The 18,065-nt window shown below is 42.0% G+C and overlaps 1 long non-coding RNA gene across 7 annotated transcripts in view; it reads left to right on the plus strand.

Annotated features, from left to right (window-relative positions):
• Positions 1–18,065, plus strand: part of LOC140690114 (uncharacterized) — a 38,211-nt gene that overhangs the window by 9,821 nt on the left and 10,325 nt on the right. For 4 of the 7 annotated variants that reach the window (XR_012065293.1, XR_012065298.1, XR_012065294.1 and 1 more), the window contains 4 exons: positions 791–847; positions 2,296–2,361; positions 2,520–2,589; positions 3,425–3,974. This is a non-coding gene — a long non-coding RNA (uncharacterized lncRNA). Of the gene's footprint in view, positions 1–790; positions 848–2,295; positions 2,362–2,519; positions 2,590–3,424; positions 3,975–8,403; positions 8,482–11,690; positions 11,752–12,865; positions 13,001–18,065 lie in introns of those variants that run through there. The other 3 variants (XR_012065295.1, XR_012065297.1, XR_012065296.1) reach the window with 3 other exon arrangements.

Genomic DNA, 18,065 nt, shown 5'->3' on the forward strand with positions numbered 1-18,065 from the left:
TGGTTAACGTTATGTATCAGCATGAAAGGTGCTGTAGGATGAGATTAACATTAAAACTGGTGAACTCTGAGTAGAAAATATTGCCCTTCATCATGTGTGGGGGCCTCATCCTATCAAATGAAGACATGAATAGAATAAAAAGAACAGCTTCCCAGAGAAAGAAGAAATTCTCCAACAGATTGTTGGCTGCCTCACACTACAGATTTTGGACTTGCTAGCCACCAAAATTGTGTGAGCCAATGCTCTATAATATTTATATCTCCTATTGGTCCTATTTCTCTGGAGAACCCTCACCATACAATGCTTGCAAGTCATTTTGGGCATAAGATGTAGCAGATGCCAAGGTCCTAAGGTAGGGACACACTTGTCACGTCGAAAGAGCATAGAGATGGAATTGTGTATGGCAGGAGTGGAGTGAGTTAGAAAAAAGGCAACGGAGACAGAGCTGGAGAGGTCTAGAGAGGCCGTATGACACAGAGCACCCGAGGCTATGGAAAGGATTAAGGATTTTATTCTAATTTTGATGGGAAGCCCCTGAAGCGTTTCGGTCAGGGGAGTGACAGAACCTGACTTTTATTTTCAGGAGGTCCCCTTGTAAGTACTAAACAGATCATTGACTTAGGGGACCCGCTCCGAAGCACAGACACGAGGTGGCAGGATGTCGTATCAGTCTAGGCAAGACATGCTGGCTTTGTGAGGTCCATCCTGCCTCTGGACTTGGAGTTACATGATCTGATTTCTTTGTGTGGTGATTTAAGATACCTTGACCTGAATTTTCTGTTACTTGCAGCTACGGTGATTCTGACTGATGCAAAATTTGGTACCAAGTGTATGATGCTGAATCAAGGTAAGAGGTCAATGAACAAAAATCTCCCTCTCTCGGACTAGGAAGTTGGTGATATTAGTTATGCAATTATAGAAACAAGTTGACTAAAATGATACTTCTTCTACCTTAGGAAAAGACCATCTACTCACAGAGGGTGAAATATAAGGTGATTGAGGCAAAAAAAAAAAAATCGGAATTTCAAGCTGTACTGGGTAATCCAGACTCCAGTGAAGTCTACCAGATAGATACTGGCTTACTTTAAATTGAACTTTCTGAAAATAGAGACGAGGAAGAATGGAAGAAAATTCCATCCTTTTCTGCCTGTATACTAAAAGCAGAACTATTTCAAAGCCACTTAGTCTGGAGCATGATAAGGCTGGGAATGCCAAGTCTCCACCCCCAAGCTAAGGTTTTTGCTAACAGAATAACAGAGTAGGATGGTGGGAGATCTAGGAGGTGACGAGATTGAGACAAGATGAGCCTAGCTCCTCACACCCCTCTCAAGCAAATTCTGCTGAGCATTTTCAACTGATGAAGCGGTTAATCATGTCATTGTGAAGGTGCAGGTGGGAGTTTAATCTCGGGTAATTGTGGAAGCTTTGGTGCCCTTTCACCTGAGGTTTACTTTGTAAATTGCTGTGAGACGGAGGCCAAGATGAAAGTGTCATTCAATTTCCAAGGGAAAGGGCATTGCACACAGGCCTGCTTCTAAGATAATGAAATGTTCAGAATCAGACTTTGACCCAGTAAATTACTGTGTGTAGTTACCTTGCTTGCAAGAATTTGCAAGATGGAAAATTACTAACTTTTTAAGGGAACGGTACTGCTAAAGAAATTCCAAGCCAAGCTAAAACCAGTCTTTTAAATTTAATTCTTATATTTTTATTGATGGGCAGTCGATTTATGATGCTAGTTTCATGTGTACAACAAAGTGATTCAGTTATACATATACATACATGTACATTTTTTCTTCAGACTCTTTTCCATTATAGTTCATTCAAAACTTTGAATGTAGTTCCCTGTGCTATACAGTAGGTCCTTGTGGTTTATCTATTTTATATGTAGCAAAGTGTATCTATTAAAAGCAATCCTTAATTTTTTGAAACCAGAATAATCTCCAGATCCACAAATTTGTATCACCTGGGACTGCAAACGCCACACCGTCATTACAAAGGACATTTTCTTCCAGGTCCATTTTAAATATGCCTCAGGAGGAAAATGGGCAAAGGAAGCCCATCCCCGGTGGAGCTAGGTGCTGTCACTTTGCCTGACCAGGGGTCCCACGTCCCTTGCTGGTCATGAGACACTTGTTCCTGTCAAAGAGCACATGATGTCTGCTGTCAGCCTGTGGCACCAGTGTTTCTTACCCCACCCATTCCCTTTTTTCAATAGAGCTTTATTTTGTTTCATTTTTTTGTTGTTTTCATTGTTTGTTTTAATAATGACATCCAGTTCCCTTCCCACCACAGTATGCTGGAATGGATGCTATCAGCAAGCCACGAAAAGCTACATCTGAACGTAAGGCAAGAGAACAGGTGAATTTTCAAGTTGTTCTCTTTGGGCATGTACACTCTTGCAAGTGTACATATGGAAGGAAGGGTATGTGGGAACATTTCGTGGTTAAACATTGGGTTGTTTTTAATATTGCTGAGTGCTTACTGTTTATCAGTCTCCCCTTCTCTCTTCCTAACAGCACTGACTCTTTTCATTCAGGGGTCCATCCCTGCCCATACGCTACCTGTGATCTCCATCCCAAACTCCAGGTAGTCATCACCGAAAGAAGAGTAATTTCTACTCTCTTCCCACAGCAATTGATTTAAGTCCTTAGGTGTAATAACAAAGATGTAGCTTTCTGCTAGGCACAAAAATTAAAAAAAAAAAAAGGTCATGTGTCTCAATTCAAGCTTTGAGAACAAGTGGAGGTTTGCTGGATATTTGGGGGAAATTTTTTTCTAACTTTCAAGTGTTAGTTTTCTTCTGATGGATGTGATGGTAGATGAAGGTGAAACCAGAAATTGTTATGGCTATTTTGCCCCTAACTTTCCTTAGGACAAAGTCAAAGAAAAAGGGAGCATAGTTTAATGATCGAAAGTACAAAAATAACAACAACAACAAAAAAAACTAGGGCCACTGAAGGAAACTTCCCACTCTGTAGTTTTGTATAAGCCAATACATTACTTTATTCTTTAAGAAGGTTTGGAGTGGGTTTTCTGTTACTTGTATCCAAATTCGCCCTGACAGTGATATACAAGGCTAAGAATTGGATGTCGTGCAAATACAGATTATCACAGAGTGTACTTCCTGGAGGAGATGCTTCCTGAGATGAAACTGAAAGTAAAGTGGTCCTTTGCCAAAGATAAGGACGAGGAACTGTAGGCAGACTAAATAGTATTTGGAATACCAACATTCCCTTACTTAGTGTGGGGTCTTCTAGTGGAACATAGCCTAATGCCACTTCAGTGACAGAAGAATCAGAGGCCATGGGTGTGTCTAGGTTAGCTCTGTGACATTGAGGGGAGTGAGTTTACAAGGCATTGAGAAATCTGAAGTCAAGCAAAGTTTGGTTGACATCATCTGATGTGACATCATTCTGTGCAGAACAGAGAACCGGAGAGACAGAGGACTACTAACCATTTGGTGAGTCTGGATGACGGGTAATACAGAACGTGGCAGCAGCTGAACAAAAGCTAAGAACAGTGGGTCAGCGTCAACGTGGCAACCGATAGAGCAATGCGATGAGCCCAGCGCTCAGGACACACGGCCAAAAGCCGGGGGGGAACTGGATCAACAAAGCAGGAAATGCAAGATGATAGACGGCAACTAGCACCTGACACCCAGCCAAGGTTTGGGGGAAACAAAGAGGTGTTGAGGGCTGTGCTGAAAGGGAGCACTCATACTCACTTAAAGAAACGGCCGCCCTTCAGCTCCCGCAGGCTCCATCCGTGCAGTCCTGTGGCTGGCATTGCCAGAACTTTGGATTTATGATAAACTCTGGGACTCGAGATTTTGATGAGAAGGTTCCTTCCTCTTGTGACCTACTCCTCAAAAACAAATATTCCTTTCAAAACATTATTGCTCACTGACAATGAAACCTAAGAGGTGTAAAGTCTCAATTCCTAGGAATAAATCCCTTTTTTGCTTAATATAATTTCTGTTTCTAACACTTGAATTCTGTTACCTATGGCTACGCAAATCTGAATCTTCTTGGTTTTCGAAGATGTTTTCCCAAAAAAGATGGCACATACTGTTCAAATTACCTGATTACTAACAACCGAGGATGTCAGATGCATATGAGACCTGGAATGGTGAACACCAGAACAATTCTTCTATGGTCCAGATTGTCACACCGATCCCTCTTCATAGTCGTTTTGTCATGGGGTTCAAAACAGCAAATTGAACTACAAATAAAACCCATACTAATTGGAATAAAATAATAGACTTAGGAGAAGCGAAGTTATGACCTGCGCACAGACCAGGCACATAACAAATGTTACTGAAAGATGAGCTAGCGAACTCCAAATTTTTGCCACATCTCTTCTACTGCCTTTATCACTTTTGGGAATTTCGTCACCTATTTCTGTGCTTTGGTGGGAATCTCTCTCTGAAATAATAATTATGTACAGTTTTACAGAAGTTCTATGTGCCATGGTAATTCATACACCCATTTCTACCACTCTGTCCTCCTGTCATACTGGGGCATTGGGGTGCACAGGAGTTATTTTCTCCTGGACTCTGCTGGGAAGTGCATCCCCACCCCCTGCTCTTAAAGGACTCCCTTATCTGCTTGGTTCTCCTGTCATCTTTTTCTCCTTTCTCAAGACCTACAGAAATATAAAAGACATTGAACAGATACGTCTTTTTCAAAATGTATTATTTCTGACGTGAACTTTAAAAAAGTCTAAGGCCCAAGTGTAAGAAGCTCCAAAATTTTAAATCTTCGCATATCAATAATACCAATAACCAAAGGTCGTAGTCTTTCCCTCCTCCTGTATTTTGTTGTGATAGCCCTTCTATATGACAATAGATCCTTCATTGCTTAGCTGTCTGAATGTGGATGGTCCTGTTTTCAGCAGAAATTGTAGAGAGTGGGAGAGACTGAAATCTCAAAATATTAAACAGGTAACATATTGACGCAGTTTAAGGTAAAAGCTCTTTGCTGGGAGTCCCCACAGGCCGGCTGACTCACACTGACTCAGGATTGGACATGAGGCATCTGATGACAGGTGGCTACGGAGGTGTCGCAGAGCCCCGCTCTCCAGAGAAGAGTCAAAAGCGCGACCCAGACACAGAATTATCTACAGCAAAGATAAACGAGGGTTTCAGTGCACAAGATCAGTCAATTTGCCGAATTTTGGCATTTTCATGCAAGCCTGAATTCTGATTCTATAGGAGGGGTAAGAGAGCAAGAAGTTGTGAGAAGTATATGTACCATATGTGGTTAGTCAGAGCGGTACTGACATGTGGGAATGTCAAGGTATGTCTCTCCAAGAATCGTTGGAAATGTTGGAGAAAAGACAGAGCATATTTTATTGATGAAACTGGCGAGAACTAGGCCACCAGATGAGTGAGCTGGGCTCCAGTCCTAGAATACTGAGCAAGCGAACGGCAGAGTACAGAGCAGGGGTGAAGACATAAAATGAAACTTGTGATCTTGCTGAGATGGGCAGGCCTGGGCATTCCCTGCAGAGGAAACTGAGACCAGGAGGCAGGAAAAGATCTTGCTTTCTTACTCTTGCCCACTCTCCACATGCCCCCACTTCTGGGTAAAGGGACCTAGTTGGGTCAGACGACAGAATAATGATTTTGCTATAGTTACTTATAAACTAGGTCACAGTGCCTCAGAAGTCCATAAAAGTAGGCATGCCTCACTCTGTTTTCCTTTCTTCCTCTAATTCTCTGGCATTTCTTTTCTTTTCTTTTTTTGCAAATTTCTTTTTAAAAAAAATTTTTTTGAAGTACTGTCAGTTACAGTGCATCAATTTCTGGTGCACAGCACAGTACCCCCATCCTGCATATACAAATATGTATTCATTTTCATATTCTTTTTCATTAAGGTTGTTACAGGATATTGAATATAATTCCCTGTGCTTCTGGCATTTCTTTTCATTCATGCAACAGAAGGGACAAAATGAGTCAGGGTCTATCTCCTTGGAGTAGATGTAGCTGTCTTACATTTTCTCTTCTGTAATAAAACAAAACAAAACGTTGTTTATGGGTGGTATCGATGGATGTTAAAATTTAGTGTTTCCTTAGACCTTAGCCCTAAGCCTTTTTTATCAGAAAGCACTGCACTGTCTCTGGGTACAAGGAGAGATCATAATAAGTGATGTCTTATTTCTCATTTGCCATTACTCCTGTATAAACATATCTTTAACCTATGAAATTGTGGAGAGGAAGGATGGTTAAGATGAAAAAGAGAGTCAGGCATCCCAGGGTCTTGATGGTAATTGTACCATATTAATACCATATAACAGGGCTTCATCTTTTGTGGTCAAATGTAACTTCAGGACATATTTTGTGCCTAAAGATCAGGAAGGTGGACAGGAGATGATCTCAGCTGGAACATGATTCTTACAAAGGAAATCATGAGAACGAGTAACAGGAAAGAGCAGACTGAGAATAAGAGAAAGAGGGAGACTGTGAAGTCATGCTAACATTTAAGGGGGCAGTAGGAGACAGAGCACAAAATGGAATAGAACCAGTCAGAACAATGCAGAGGGGCCCCAAGGAACCATGGAAGTCAAGAAAGGAGAGAATAAAGAATAAAGAAGCTGCCAACTCGGTTACATGCTACAGAGACAAAGTGGAGAGGCACACAGAGGAAAGGCCAATTAGATTAGCAACTGAAGCGTTATGCTAGGCATGTGCTCTACCACTGAGCCATACCCTCCCCACCTTCACTAAAGTGTCACGGATAAATTGGGGCATGGAATTTCAGTCGAATGACGGAAGCTTGAACCGTAGATAATAACCAGAACTGAAACAAGAAAACGGAGGCCAAAAACTGGTGGGAGAAGAAAAGGGAGAGATTTTCTGAGGAGGGACAAGAACGTAATGAAAACAATAACACGAGTGCAGGCTCAGAGAAAGAACATTAGAGGAATACAACGACTTGCAAGGAGTTGTTGTTTGAGAAGCAGCAGCCAGTAAAGATATCACAAGTGATTATGCAAACACTGTAGTGGAATCCAACACGGTTCTGAAGGACCTAATTGTTGCAAATGAGCAATGTCTACATTGATACATGCTATCGTTTACTGGCCTAGCAATCTTGGTAGACACTCAGTTAAATGAGGATTTTGCTCTTGTTTTCAACTCGTCATTTAGTTAACATTCAAACCACATTTAGTCCTTTATTTCAATTTATCCCCCAAACGTGGTGACATACTAGCCGCTTATCATCATCTCATGGTTTTCTGGGTTAACTGAGCCCAGCTGGTTAGTTCTCACTCAGGGCTTGTCCATGCAGTTGTCATGAGAGGGTGGCTGGGGCTGGAGTCTTCTGAAGGTCCAAATGGGTAGACCGTCCAAGATGGTCAACTCACGTGATGCTGGCTGAGGGCTAAAAGTTCGGCTAGGGCTGACCTCCAGAGCACATTGTCTCTCTGGGTGGTTTGAGCCTCTCCCAGCATGCCACCCAGGTGCCTAGATGGAGTGTGACAAGTAAGTGGTCCAAGGGGCTCCAGAGGAGCCACGAGACCTCTTGTTAGCCACACTTAGGAGTCCCAGAACACCCACTGTGTTTACTGATCAAGCAAACCACTCAGGCCACCCTTGATTCAGGGCTAATGGAATTTGTCTCTGCTTCTGACATGAGAGGCAGCATGTGCATGTGGGAAAGAAGGCCCTTATGGAGTCCTCTCGGGACAACGACTTAAGACTAAAGTACTAAAGACAGGTGACTTTGCAATGTGTAGACTATTCCAGATCCTCTTCCCTCTAGACTTGCTGTCGGCCTCTTGCCGATTTCACATTAATCATCAAATCATGAAAACAGAAACTGGTTAAATTCACAAAGAGTTAAGATAGTTGGTTCCATGCTAGTGTATCATTTAATTATTTTGGCTAAAATGAAAACAAAATAGTAGTGTATTTATGTATATATTTTCCTCCTATTAACCTAGATAATTAAGCAGAAGCTCTATGAAATAAATCTATACCTATATAAATATATAGCTGCCCATGTATTTGATTTGCTTTGGCTTGATTGGCTGAAATACTTTTCTTGAAAATTGTGCTACAAATCAGGCTTAAAATGTTGCTATCTAAATTTTACACTAGCTTCGAAATCCTAAATGCCATACTGACACTAAACACGAATGTAAAGTCAGGCTTGACTGAATTTTCAGCCTATTCATTACAATCAGATTATTTTAAAAAGCGCTTTTCTTTTGAGGCTTAATGATTCCAAATCCATTCCTCAGTTTTCCATGACCAAGAATTATCCTACTTTCTACTTGTCACAGGGTCACCAAAACAAAAAAGTCATCAGGTTCTCTAAGTCTAATGCTTATTTCCTCTAGGAAATAGTTTATGAGATATACAGGATGAAAAAGTGATGAATTTCTTATTTAGAGAGAGGACTGTGCCTGATGCTTCTCCCATGAAAATCACATATCAGACCCCGAAGAGAGATTCCTGGAACTGAAATAAAGGTAAGAATGCTGGCTGTACTGAGCGATGAGACCCCACTTGTGTTACTGGGGAGTTTTGCCTCCTCCAGCGCTACCACCCAGCTCACTTGGGCATAAAAGCCAAAGTCATCGGGTAGAGAAAGCAACGGCTTCGTAGTCGATCTTTGCTATTGTCAACGTGCCTCATGGGAAGCTCTGCGTCTCTTTTCCCTCATCTAGACGGGATTAATAAAACCTGACTTGGTTTTAATGTGGTCATTAGGACAATCAAGTGAAATGAAATGTCAAGGCAATTGGCAAACTTAAGAGCACTACAAAAATGTAGTTTCTTATGATTGTCCGCGAATAAATTTGTATTGTGCACAGTGCATTGTACGTTAATTTGCTAGGTGGGAACCTTTTTGTTAAGCATGAATGGCAACACTTTAACGTGCATCTTCAATAGCTACCGAGTTCTTGTTATCCCTTCGTTTAAAACAGCTCCTCAATTAGCTACACCGTCCCCGGATAAGCCGCATGCTGAGATTCTGTCATTCGTTTGAATTACAAGAAAAAATTTTGTTGTTTTTTTCTTAGTATAAAAAACTTTGCTTGACCATAGTAGGAACATTTAAAGGTACAAGTAGGTTCTAAAAAGGAAGCATGTTAGCTCGGTACACACAGTAACAATGGTTAGCCATCTGGTCTGTCTCTCTGTGTGTCCATCTAGAATCTTCACCCAGACAGGGACAGAGACGGAGACGGACAGCATGTGGTTTACCTCCACCTCTTTTCGTACAGCAACATAACACGCTCTGGAGAAAGCGTGTGGACCATGTAGGGGTTAGAATCCCCTCATGCTGCAAATTCCTGACAAGATAGCCCAGGTATTAGAAATAGTTTGCTCTCTTTAGTAAAAGCTATAAAGGTTAGTATGCAACTCGTGGAAATCTTAAAGGGTTTTCAAGCAAGAGTGACCCAGGAGGGGTGAGGAGGGGGAAGCGATGTGCCACAGACCCACCGCTGCCTGCCAGGCTCCAGAGAGTCTTCCCGTGGACTACCCGGCAGAGGACAGCCCACAGCCCCCAGCCGCCTCGGGGGGCGCGCCCCTCGGGGGGCGCGGTCCTGCCCGACACACCTGCGGGCAAGCCTCTCCATGCTCTGTCTGTCTTAGGCAGCTGCCTCTCTCAGAGGAAGTCCGGATGGATCACCTACTTCCAGCTGGTGCCCTGAGAGGAAGATCAGTCATGCTGAAACCAAAAAAGGAACATTAAAACAAACAAACAAACAAACAACTTCATTGCTCTGAGCTCTGCTCAGGGAAGAATTCTGTATTTAACTTCCATGGTTCAGCGGTAGGAGTCAGACCACTGACCCCACCTCATCGTGCTCTGAGGTCAAGGTGAGGTCTGCAAAAAGGAATCAGCAATCTATCTAACTGCTCGTGAAGACCAGATCAGACACTGTTTCCAAACAGACCACACGTCTGTGTTAAAATGCACAAGCCTCTTGCTTTCTGGACCTACCATTGTGGTGTTTAATGTTCATGTTCAGAATGGCTCTGTTACCGAATGCAGGTCCACGTGCCCGATGCACTGAGAGGCCAAAGAAACCAAATCGTTGGAGTCTGGAAGCAGAGAAAGGTATAATTGCACGACTGAGCAAAGAGGATGGGGAAAACCCCGAACTCCCTGAAGAGTTTCAGCAAAGCATATTTAGAGGCCAGGTGAGGGAAAGGGGTCGCGGGGTACATGATCAGCTCGTGCACAACCTCTGATCGATTGATGACCGGGGAACAGGTCCATCAACACTATCAACACTTGGGCACCACGAGGTCTGGGGGCCCTGTGCTCGTGATCATCAAGTAGTCAGATTTTTCTCTTTGGTGGTGGTTTTTAGCATCTGAAAAACTCAGGAAATACCTATGAGATACCATTGTCTGGGTGCTTCAGAAAGAAGCCACAGTGGAGGATATGGGGGCGGGGTCTGTCTCAGGAAGACACCACAGAGTCCTGTTCTATTGCAGCTCCTTTGAAGAACGTATAAATATTACATTGAATGACCTTTTTTCAGATATTCAATTGGCTCACGGTGTCACCATTTTTAGGGAAGACTTTCTTTACTTCTGAAAATTTTAGCATTTCCCGTCTCCTTCCCTCTTTCGTGTATATCTAAGGATGAACCATCACCTAAAATACTATAAACCTAAACTATTTCTTTTAGTCTATCACCTTCCCCAACTCCATTTGAACATAAGCTTGATGAAGACAGGAATTTTCATTTATTTGTTTTTTTTTCATGCCTGAGATAAGCCTGGCACATCGTAGGTGACCAATACAGAGTGCTGAGTAAAGGAATGAAGAAGTGGGCTCATGGGATAGGATGCAACTTTATGCTTGCCTTCCACTCCGTCTATAAATTTCTCCCTCGGAGTTGGTTTATTTCATTCCCTTGAGTGAAATTTGTGGGGGCCCCTATAACCCTTCAGATGGCTCTTAGGTGATATAAGGTCCTCTGGTTACTCTCGAGTCATAAAGCATCATTTATCTCTCAGTTCAGAAATTCATATATCCAGTTCAATGTAATATTAAAAAATGTCATGCCATGATTTAAAGGTAGAACTTCACCTCTCCCCAGTTGGAGCTTGATGAAGTCAGAAAGAGGAAAATGTTCGGAAAGGCAGGTTGTGTTACTCATTCTTAGGTTGGTCATCTGGGGTGCCCCTTCCTGTGAGAGGCCTGTGTCCCCCACTGCTACTCCATTATGATGTTATGATGGAAGCTTCTGCTTGCTGGCGCTCTCTCTATGGCTCTTCATTCATGCTTATTCTGGTGGATTGGGGCACCTGGCTAGGAACTGAGGACAACCTCCAGCCGCTGGTCAGCAAGGGACAGAGACCTTCAGTCCTACAGCACACGAGGAGCTGATCCGTGCCAGGAACCACCAAGTGAGCGCCAGAGCAGCTCCTGTCCCAGTTGATGCCACGTTGACTGCAGCTTTTAAGAGATCTCGATGAAGAGGAATTAGCTAAGCTGTGTTTGATTACTGACCTACAAAAACTAGAAGACAATAATTTTGTGTTGTTTTAAGCTACTGAATTCAGGGGTAATTTGTTACCCAGTAATAGATAGCCAGCGGACACGGGGACTTGCTCTGGCAAGATGTTTGTCCTTTCGACCAGAAACTCTAAAAGTTAGTATGTTGCTAATCCATCTCTTTTTGCTTTACCATGTTGACTGGTGACATTCCAGATGAAGGCTGGTTTCTACCATGAAGACCTGTGGGCAGAGCCACAGCCAAGCTGCAATGGACATGCAATACAAATGAAAAAATAAATCTTTCTGTCATCAACCGCTAGGATTTGGGGATTGCTTGTTAAGTCAGCATGCTCCAGCCCAGGGTTGCTCAACCTTGGCATTCTTGACATTTTGCTGGATAATTCCTTGTTGTAAGGGGCTGTCCTGTACAGTGCATGGTGTTTAGCAGCATCCCTGGCCTCTGGTCACCAGATGCCAGCAGCACTGCCCACATACTTCTTGATCTCCCCAAACTGTGATGACCACACCTGCCTTCAGCAATGGCCTAATATTCCTGGGGGATGAAATCATCCCTGGATGAGAGCTACTGTTCTAGTCTATCCTGACTGACAAGGATTCCCATGTCTGAAGTTCTCCGGGCATCAGTGAATCCATTTGTTCTGGCTGGTTGCTGATGACTCCTTCTTAAGCTCTTTTTTCCATCACTGTCTTTCTGCCTCTCCAAGTAGAGCTCTGAGACTACTGGAACAATTTGATGCTAGCGTTCTTGAGCATGTGACCCACATGTGATTCAGAGGAGATACTTTTGCTTGGGTAAAATTTGGTAGCTCAGGGTAATCTCAACACACCAACACCAGAGCAGCTGAGCAGCCACAATCCCTGACCCTTTCCATTTCTCAGGCTTGAGTCAAAAGCCAGCCTACTGTTTCCACCTCCCTCATACACATTTCGAACTCTCTAACAGCTGTACCTAACTCACTTCCCACTAGATCTGAGATTAGGAGGAAGCACCCTCCAACCTGCTGCATGCAAGGGAGGGAAGTGAGGCCGTCTTTCCCACAAAATGTACTTCTCCTTTAATCTTCAGCTCCGAAGCCTTTTAGACCTTTTTTAACCAAGCAGGACCCTACAGGGCCTTCCCTGGACAGACCTCCACCCCATGTCCTTCACCTGCCTCTTGTCTGTAGACAACCTTTAATCTCCCAGGCTTCTCCCAATGTCAAAGAGCACACTTAATCAGAGAAGTGAGAAAATGCAGAAAGAAAAGAAAACAGTCAAGAAAGATAAAATAATAATAGTTTATTCATTAAATAAAGTCAAGGACCTTTAGTGCCTCCTCAAGGTCTATACATAAGATTCTGAGCCAAACCCTTTGAGCTGTTTTGCAGATCCTGAAAAAAACCCCCACCAGGTGGAAGAAGTTAACTGTATGCTGCCCACAAGCACGTAGACCCCAGACTGGTTGGAACCAGAAGGTTGATGATGTTGACTCCTGATGACCTCACCACCCACCAATCAGAAGAATGTCCATGAGGTGATCACACAGCCCACAGCCCCTGTCTCTCTCCCTGTCTTTAAAATCCTTTCCTTGAAAGCCTGCAGGGCACTTGGGCCTTTTAAACACTAGCTTCCCTGGACTCCTTGCTTGGCGCCCTGCAATAAACGCTGTACTTTCCTTCACTACAACCTGGTGTTGGTAGATCGGCTTTCCTGCTCACAGGCAGGCAGACTCAAGTTTGGTTCTGTAACACTTTGATGTCATCTAGACACTAATATCACAAGACAAGTTTTTGTTCACTTCATTTAAAAATCCTGATGACCTTCCCATTTAGGAAACAGTCTCTTTGTTTTTAATCCTCAACTAAAAGCAACATAAATTGAAATCCACTATAGCATCCACTATAACAGCTTATCACTTTCCTAATAAGTATATAATATTTTTCAATTGTGTAGAAGAATGAAAATCTTACACTTGAATCTATGCCACAACAAGATCTACTTATCTCAGCTGACTGAAAGCATCCCTTTTACGCTGGGTTTAGTCAAGTGTATGTGTACGATCTTTTTGCCAGACACATCTCTATCTCTATCGATATATCTGTTCATTTATATATCTAAATCTATATGTCTATGTATATCTATATATCCATATAGCTATCTATATGTATATCTATATCTGGCCTATTCCATTTAATAAACACCAGCCTACTTTTCAGTTCCTTCTCTTCCTCTTCTAAACTTCCTATCTATCATATCCAACAGACAGCCCTGGGGTGTATTCAGAGGACAGAGTTAGTAGTAGCTTCAGTGCTCGCCTCTTCCATTTAGCCTTCTCTTCTTTTTTCTTTTTTGTGTTTTATGAAGTCTGTCTGTCTGTCTTTCTATCTGTCTATCTTTCTATCTATCTATCTACAAAAGTTTTATTGAGGTATAACTGATATACACCCCCCACATATTTAATGTATACAATTTGATGAGTTTGAGTGTATGCAGACACCAGGAAAACATCCCCACACTCAAGGTAAGAAACATGTCCATTACCTCCAAAAATTTCCTCATGCCCTCGTGAGTGTGTGCAACTATGTGTATATTGTAAGAACATTTAACATAAAATCTATCTTCTTAACAAATTTTTAAGTGCATAATACAGTGTTCTTAGCCTACTTTTTCACCTCTTATATCATCTCAGGGAAAGAGACTTTCCCGCAGTCTCCTCTTGCTGACTCAGCACACCTAGATTTGTCTCTTCATGACTAAGCAAAAGTTGCCCACTCCAGATTATCATCATTTTGAAATGACATCATCATTGGAAAATGACAAAGCAAGAGGGAGAGGGACAGGGACTAAGGAGGAGCAGAGCATTTTTTGTTATTGTTTTTTCATTAACATACAATCAGAGAAAACATACTTGTAGGATGTACTTTCCTAGAGGGAACATTCAGAGGCTCTTTACCCAGAATGATTTTGTGCGGCTCACCTAATTTTTTCCAATTATAGAATTATAATTGCATTTCAATTAGGGACTGGTGGAAGTGCTCTTTAATGTTCACTTTATTTGTAATTAAGTTAAAAAATTTTTTATTCATGGGAAAAATTAGCATGACTTTTGAAGTTCTGGGAATTAGTTATAATATTTCCATTGAAATAAAAGATGATAGCCACTTGCCTTGGGTCTGGTTTTGAAAAAAACTGCATTAAAAACATTAATTTGGAGGTTGATGTATAATCAGAGAATTAAATATTTAGCATAAGAGTGAAAAGAATTATCAGCCGAAAGGAGGTCAATGTAACACTAAGTTCAAGTGACCCTCAGAAAGACAGGATTAACACAATAGACTAAGATAAACTTCAAGAAAATTGAAAATCATTTTCTCAATGAAATTTAAGAGGTTGTTGCATTAGAAGAGACCAAATTGCTATGAGAAAAGGAGGAAATGGAGTATCAGAGTGTTTAGTATGAAGCATTATTGCTGAAATTAACCAGAAACACACACAATGAACAGAATGGATGCTGCTAACAAAGAGATTAGTAAATTAACTTGAGCAATTATCTAAGAATGCAAAAAGAATAATAAAATGAAGTAAAAAACAAAGAAAAGAAATATGGACGATATATCTGAGAGTCTTGATATCCATGTACAAGAATTTCCAGAAAGACAGCACAACGTGAATACAATGGAATCAATAATTTAAAGAGTTTAATAGAGGATAACTTCCTTGAATTGAAGAAAGATGGGTTGAAAATTCAGATTAGGTCTATGAATCTTTATGGAAAAAAATAAATCTCCTAAATGCACATAGTGAGAAAAAGAGAAAAGAGATAGAAATAGAGGGGGAGAGAGAGAGAAGATTCAAAATCAACCAGGAACATGTTTTCATATCTGCAAAACACAGTGGTGGAAAATAATCCAGCAACGTCTAAAAAGTTCCGAGAGTGAACCCCTGGAAGCTCTAGAATTCTACACACTGGTAAATGTCATGGTTTATATCTGAAATTTCTTCTGAGGTAGTAAAACACAATAGATAGAACATTCCAAAGAAAGATACCAGATCCAAAGGAAGAAACTGACCACTTGATCAAACTGATCACTAGGAATGAAATTTTCAAATTACTTAGCTATAAAAATATTTCCACAACCCTTGAACACCTCATGTTGAGTTAAAGAGGGCAAGGGTGCATAGTGAAAGGAAGAGGACCTTTTGGAGGGAGCTCCTTGGGTGCTGTGAGTCCCACTCCTCAAAGGCCCTGGGCCATGGCATCCTGTCCCTCAGCTCAAATCTAGTGAGAAGGGTCAACAAACCACTGAACACAGAGTGAATGCAGAAAACAAGTCATGTGTAATATTTTATATGCATTTTTTCAGTGAACTTCAGGAAGATAGCATCAATGAAATATGACCAGACACTCACGATAAAAGAGAAATTAAAGACCAAGGATTCTCAGTACAAAAAAATATTGTTAAAACAAAAACATACACACATATTATACACACATAATTGATATGTTCAGTAATGTGAATTAATTAAGCTAGTGTCTGACTATTACCTGGAAAATCCAAAAGGCAAAAGCAGGCTGGAAAGATGCTTTGAAGATGGAGATGAAGGTAATGGAAGCAAGATCATGCCATCTGACTACCCGTGTGCTCAGACTTTTTTGGAGCAAAGGATGTGTGAATGTTTCAACTGGATCAGATAAGGACCATGCATGAAACAGAACTGGATGGGTGTTTTCTTAGATAACAAGGCTAAGATAAGAAGGGAGAAGCTAAATGTGAAGCCAGATTCCCAAAATCTGTAGACAAAGGAAGTTATCAGGAAGATGAGAATGTATCATCTGAGTCAAGAAAACTGCCAGTGAGAAGTATAAGGCAATGTTGCAGGGATATATTCTTCTCGTTGCATGTAAATATCCCTTCCTTTTTTTTATTGTTACTCCCTTCAAGTATTAATTAGGGTAGGTTACCCTAGATATTATAACAAATGACTACCAATCTAAATGCTTTAATACCACAGTGTCATATTTCTCATTCCTATCACAGCTGAGTTGTTAGGTTTGCAGCCTTCCATCTGGTGATTGACAAAATCAGCCTCCTTTCAATTTATGGCTCTGCCTTGGAGTGCCCCATTGGGTTCTTTACATCTGGCCAAGAGATGATGAAAATCGTGGAGAAGATACATCCAACACACTCCTATCTTGTCTGCCCCAGACTGCTAATGATCCATCATCTCCACTTGCATTCCATGGGGGAACACTAGTCACATGGCTCAACCTAGATGAAGGGAAGTGCCATGGGTTGGGGGACACTGGCAGGGCCGGTGATGTGGGTTGGTAAGAAGAATTCACCAAAGGCAAGGGAAAGTTTAAGAACAAAGGAAAGTTTAATGGTTATGCTGCTACAGGCAACAGTGGGCCACGTAGGCAAGGGGTGCCTGCGTGTCCACCGGCGGGAACGTGCAGGGTCTTTAATGAGGAAGGGGCTGTGGACACAAAGGATAGGGAGCAGATTTCTGATTGGCTGGAAGTGAGGTAACGGGCTTTGGTATACAGGGGGACAGTGGATTTATGACCCCAGTAAGATGGAGACGTGAGCTGACACAATCAAGGTAGTGGAATTTATGATTCCAATGAAGAGGAGACATGGGCTGAGACAAGTCTGCCTGAGCCGTGGTGAGGGCGGTCACTCCCCAGGGCTGTTAGTTCTGCTACAGCAAACACCCATCAGGAGTTTATCTTCTGATGAGGAGCAGGCAGATTCCTAAGGACTGGAAGTTTGGGGGCCACAGGGCCTCGCCAGGCACCAATTGGCACTGCAGGATACCCAGGATAAAGAAATGGGTTTCATGAGCATCTGGCTGGCTTCTTTTAACCTATGGCCTCCAAGCCCTAGGACTGAAAGTGCTGGAAATTGGAAGAGGAGGAATTTAGAATTAGAGGGGAAACCTGTCTTTCTTTCTTTCTTTTTTTTTTTTTTTCCACTTGCAGCAGTCTTGAGTTGAAGACGAGAGAGTAACTGCAACGTTAAATGAATTTGGAATATTTACTTATGGGATTGGGCATTCCAAGCAGCAATTTGAGATTATGATTTGTGTCTTGAAATAATGTCAGGGATTTACAAGTCTTTCCAATAACTATAAAAGATACATAACTGCCAGACTTTTCATTGCTGGGGCAAAACTAGTCCCACTGAGTAATTAACGAAGAATAAAAAAAGCAAAATTAAATTGCCTGGTGACTGCATCCCACCAGTTGGGCTAGTTTAGCATACTGGTTACATAAATCCTTGTTCATTCACTTGGAACAGTGACTGGCATATCTTGCTCCTCTCCCTGTGCCTACACCCATTCATTTCTAGAGGTCCCAGGCTTCAATTAACTCCAGGGGGACTTGTAAGCCCACAGGCCAATGATCAAAGATGACAGATTCTTGATTTCTGGGCCAGCAGTGAGACAGCAAAGAACGCCTCGGAAATGCAAACAAGCAGAACACGTTTCTAAGACATTCTTTTTCTTTCCTCCTTCACACACGCACACACACACACACACACACACGCGCGCACACACGCACACACGCACACCAGGTATTTGGGA

The sequence above is a fragment of the Vicugna pacos genome, chromosome 28 (genome assembly GCF_048564905.1).
Source record: "Vicugna pacos chromosome 28, VicPac4, whole genome shotgun sequence".
NCBI classification, from domain to species: Eukaryota; Metazoa; Chordata; class Mammalia; order Artiodactyla; family Camelidae; genus Vicugna; species Vicugna pacos.